Source organism: Microtus ochrogaster, linkage group LG8 (assembly GCF_000317375.1).
Source record: "Microtus ochrogaster isolate Prairie Vole_2 linkage group LG8, MicOch1.0, whole genome shotgun sequence".
In the NCBI taxonomy this organism is placed as follows: Eukaryota; Metazoa; Chordata; class Mammalia; order Rodentia; family Cricetidae; genus Microtus; species Microtus ochrogaster.
In genome coordinates this window covers 14,894,846-14,900,000 of record NC_022033.1, presented here as the reverse complement: position 1 = coordinate 14,900,000, position 5,155 = coordinate 14,894,846, and the positions used below count along the sequence as shown (strand labels likewise).

General features: G+C 51.0%; 1 protein-coding gene across 2 annotated transcripts in view; it reads left to right on the top strand.

Moving 5' to 3' along the window:
- The first annotated feature begins 1,857 nt into the window (after window positions 1-1,857).
- Window positions 1,858-5,155, top strand: part of Ttpal (alpha tocopherol transfer protein like) — an 18,915-nt gene continuing 15,617 nt past the window's right edge. For both annotated transcript variants that reach the window (XM_005362957.3, XM_026787170.1), the window contains exon 1: window positions 1,858-1,934. The gene's annotated coding sequence lies outside the window, so the exon portion shown is untranslated. The remainder of the gene's footprint in view (window positions 1,935-5,155) is intronic.

The following is a 5,155-nucleotide window of genomic DNA, read 5'->3' as shown; positions in this document are numbered from 1 at the left end:
CCAGGCTGGCCTCAAACTCACAGAGATCCTCCTGCCTCTGCTCCCGGAGTGCTGGGATTAAAGGCACTAGCACCACAATGCCCAGATTTCTCAGATATTTGAATATGACTGAAAGAAGAGACATGCGCATTCACACTTATAATCCCTGCACATCCAAACCAGCACAGGAGGACTGAGAGTTTGAGATCAGCCTGGACCACAGCAAGTTCCAGAGCAGGCTGGGCTATGAGACACTACCCTAAACAAACAAACAGCCCTTCTGCCAAATCTTAAAAGACTTATGTAGTTTAGCAGTAAAACATTTGGCTAGCATAAACAATGGTCTGAGTTCGAACCCCTGCACACACTCACACACACATACACACACACACACACACACACACACACTCATAAAGGAGCCAGGAGTCATTCATTCATAGCTGTGAGAGATGAAGCAAGATGGTGCAGCGATGTGGGAAGGCCAGGGATGGAGTAATACCACAAGCCTCCACAAGTACCCAGAGAGGATGTAGCATTGCCGACTCCCTGGTATCTTTAGTAGGGCAAGAAAACCCATTTGTGTTGTTTCCAGTCACCCGGTAGTGATTTGCTGTAGGAGGAACTTGAAACTAATACCTAGATCTGTGGTGAGGGGAGCAACAGGACACCTATTTAAATTGGGGTGTCTGAGAAACAACAGTTTCCAAAGTCTGAGCGTGTCCCAAATGTTACATAAGACACGTTGTCTTAAAAATAGACTTCTGTTTATCTGAAATTCAAATTTAACTGAGTGTTCTACATTTTATTTGGCAACCTAGAAGTTGGGGATTGGAGAGAACCTAGGACCACAAGTCTCACAAGTTGCAACCTGGGGTGACTGGTACACATTTATATGCCCAGCACTCAGGAGATAAAGGCACCAGGATTGTGAGTTGGGGGCCAGCCTGGTCTACATGATGAAACCCCATACTAAAAACAACAAACAAACAAACAAACAAACAGATAAACACAACTTAGGATTCCCAGACCACTTCACACTTCTCCCCCGCAGGCAATTAAGCATCTGGCAAAACCCGGTGTCCTTACATCCCTCCTGGACCCTTCCCACAGCCCTAAGACTCCTCTTACCCATAAGGAAGGGAAAGGAAGAGGTGTCTTAAGGTCATTCCTTTGGATCTGACATTCTCTTGGACCACCAGAATTTTTCAGAAATGGTTTGTTGTTCTTATCGTACCTGAAAGAGGAACCTCAGAGATTTGCCCCCAAATTGCAGTTGTACAAAACAGGGATATGTATGTAGTGAGGGTAGTTAATGGGCCAGGCACGGAGCTAGTGAACTTCCTTTCAAACTATGGCTATCTGGAGACAACCTCGTGAGCCCCAAAGCAGGAAACAGGTAGTTACTGAGTCAGGGTCCAGGGTAAGAACCGTGTTATTCAGGAAGAACTGACGCCAGGAGGCTAGGCGTCAAAATGGCTCATCTGATGGTGTACTGACTTTGGACAGCCAGGTCACAAGTCAGCAGAGGGCCAAGGAGTTCTGGAATGCAGATTCTGAGGTCTGGGTCTGAAACCGGTTACAGCCCCTCTGCCTCTTCCCTGTCGTGAAGCAGGGGATTTGCAAAAACAGGACAATTTAAAGAGAAAATTATGCAAACACTAGGCATGCTGAAGCAGTATGTTCTAGAGAAGGAGCTGCTTTCCTCCTCCAGGCCTCAGTTTCCCCTGTCAACACACCCGGTTGCACAGCCGGGGCCACCAGGTGGGGACAGACCCAAGCCAACGCCGCCGCGTTCACTCAAGCGCGCTCCCGGGTGGGCACCGCCTTCGCGCGCCCGAACGTCACTTCCGGCGCGAGGGCCTGGCGGGCCGGCTGCGGAGTGTGGGTCTGTACTGCGCGCGCTGCCAGCCGAGGCTCCTGCCGCCGAGACCCGCGCTCCGCCTGCCGCCGGGCTGGTGAGTGCCCGCTAGCCTGTGCGTGCGCCCAGGGGCCAGAAAAAGGGAACCCAGAGGGCGAAACTGCCGGAAGTGAGCCAGAGGGGCGGGAGACCCCAGGAAATGGGGACACCTGGGGAGGGGGCTACCGCCGGAAGTAGGGGCCTTGGACCGCTGTCAGCGGTTCGAAGGTCTCTGGGGCTCCGAGAGAGATGGTTTCCGGCCTCCGGTTGTTTGGGGAGAGAGGGAATGCTCCACGGGGAGATGGCTCCAGGTGGGGAGGATGCTAGGCTTTATCTCCTGTCCCCAAGGCTACCCATCACGTCGTTCCCCAGACTGACAGCCACTGCTGAGCCCTTGGGGATACAACAGGAGGCTGCAGGTGGAAGAGAGAGAAGATGAGGCCAGGGTGGGGCTTGACACTTCTCTGCCTCACTGGGCAGGGCTTGCTGTACTTCCCTTGATGTTTACTGAGTGCTGTCATGAGCCGGCACTGGGGGCTGTGGTGAGCCTGGCAGGCAGGCAGAGTCTCTGCTCTGTTGGGATCCCCACGGTAGGGGGTGAGTGCTGGCTCCGTATCCTGAAGATGAACTGTGGAGTTGACAGTAGAGTTGAGCAGTGGAGTGGTGCCTAGCATGTGCAGGGCTGTGGGTTCGATCCCCAGCAGCCCACAGAAGGAAATAAGACAATGGATGTACGATGCAGAGTTTGACTCAAAAAAAGCATGCATGACCTCTTTCCATCAGACCACTGTGATGTAAGCTGCACAAGGCAGGAATGAAGGCTTTCCATTGTGTTCCTAGCATAGTCGGCACAGTGCCTGACACCTGCAAGAGGTAGTCAGTAATTCTCTGATAAATGAATGGGTGGTAACTGACTCTGAAGGGTGTCACGTAAACACCTGTGACACCAAACAGACATTTCTAAAGCGCGATGGGAACCCAGGACTGTGGAAACCTGGAGGGACTCGTCCTGAGGAAATCGGGGAAGCTTTACAGAATAGATGACCTCGCAGCTGGGCCTTGACGATCATGAGTTGTGTGGTTGGTGGCGAACATGGAGTGGGTATCGGATGTGTGAGCTACTCCAAAAATAGAGGGTCACTGGTTTGTCTCCCCTGGCAGAGGAGGGGTGGAGGAGGAAAGGAGAGGGCCTTTAAGGCTAGTTCTCTGACCTGTGACACTACAGTTCATCTCAGGTAGGCTGTGGGTTGGGATTCCAGGGATACCTGTTGGCGACTGCCATGGAAATAGCCCAGGGTGGAGCCTGTGAAGGCAGGAGTGTCCTGTCCCTTGCTCAGCACACTCTATGTCAAGTACAGTAAAGGATTAGGTCATGGAGCTTCTATGTCTTAAGACCCCGTTAGGTGCTACGAGGTGTTGCACAGCGATCACGGGATATCATACACTGGTTACGTGAACACGTGACAAGAACTGGAGATGTAATCCACAGAGCTCCTGCCCAGGCAGCTCAGGCACCCTGGAGTGAGTGAAGGCCAGCTTCTTCATGTCACGGTCCCCTTTTGCCTGGGTTGTTGTTGAACCTTCTATGCCAGCACTTCATTACGGTCCACTCTTTAAATTAAAGTTACTTTTCATCATTTCTGTGATGTACACATGGCCTCTAAATCCATCTGCTTTCCCCCATCTTGCTTCCTTAGTTCTAGCTACACTGGGCATCTTTTTTTTTTTGTTTGTTTGTTTTGTTTTGCTTTTGGAGACAGGGTTTCTCTGTGTAGCTTTGGAGCCTGTGCGGGCACTAGCTCTGTAGACCAGACTCACCTTGAACTCACAGAGATCCGCCTGCCTCCCAAGTACTGGGATTAAGTCATGAGCCACCACCGCCCAGTTTACACTGGGCATCTTGCTTTTCAGAAAAGCCAGGCATTTTTCAGATATCCTCACACAACCATGTGATATGTTTGGCCCACCCTGCCATCTTTGCTCAAATGTTACCCTGTCAAGTCTTCCCTGGCTGCTCCATTTAAAACCAATCTTGATCCCACCCCCCACACTTCTGTTCTTCATAATAGTAAGCTGTGTATTATGTATTACGGTTAGAAACTGTCTCCCATTTCCACTGGGCTCAACAAGACAGGATTTTTTTTTTCTTTGCTTCTACTTACTGTGCCTGGGGTGGGGGGGAGGAACCTAGACATCATTAAGTGTCTGATATTCATTGGATGCATGTGTGTCACCCAGTCAGGACTCAGGGTGAGTCTGTGTGGGTTGGGAGATGCTGGAGTAAGAACACACCATTGAGAGGGACCAGAATATGCACTGAATGAGGACACATCTTTGGAAGCAAGTGAAAGAACCTGGTGTGACTAGATGCTGGAATTCAAGTGATGGAGTGGGCGATCCTAAGATTTGGTGGGTGTGGCCTGCTTGGTCACTATCCACAGTGGACCAGAGGGAGTTCAGCCAGGTGTACCCAGGACATTACAGGTATGTACAAGGAAGGACTCTTGAGATGGCCCCTGCTCTCCTTGTTGAGCATGGGGTGGAAGATCAGTGTCCACGCATGGACAAAGGCTTAGGCTCTGCAGCCAGGGAGTCCTGCTGCCAGCTGATTCCAGGACAGCTCAGGCTGTCCTGTTTCCATCCAATAGTGTTTAGCACAGGTTTTCCAGGAGCAAGCCCTATGGATCAGCAGATGGACGGGCAGTGTGTAGAGTTTATTGGAGTGCCTCCACAGATTCAAGGAGATGAGGAGGAGCCTTGGGTCCGTGAGGCAGGTCTGGCCCCTGTGATGGGAGTGTAGGCAGGAGGAATCCAGCTCTATCAGTCTCTCTGGGTCAGTCACTGGCTGGGGGTAGGGACGGGGGCTGTTGTGGGTGTTTGGCTTTAATAGGATAGGGCCTCTGAAGGGACTGCAGCGGGGTCCTTCAGTTACATTTCCATGATCTCCATAGTAAGTTACATTGTAAAACTTGGGCAAGCTAGACATGGTTGCACATAACTGCAATCCCAGCACTCCAGGGGCTGAGGCAGGAGGCTAGCAAGTTCCAGACCATCTTGAGGTACCTACTGAGACTCTGTTTCTCAAAAACAAACAAACTCTTAAATGTCCAGTTGTTCAGATCTGTTTCTTTGAGGCATTTTTGGTAAGTTTCTTATCTCCTACACAAAATTGTTCTGTACTCTCTTGTGGCTTTTTCCTCCTGCAAAGGTCAGTTCGTGAAGCTCTGCATCTGTGTGTGTGTGTGTGTGTGTGTGTGTGTGTGTGTGTGTGTGTGTGTG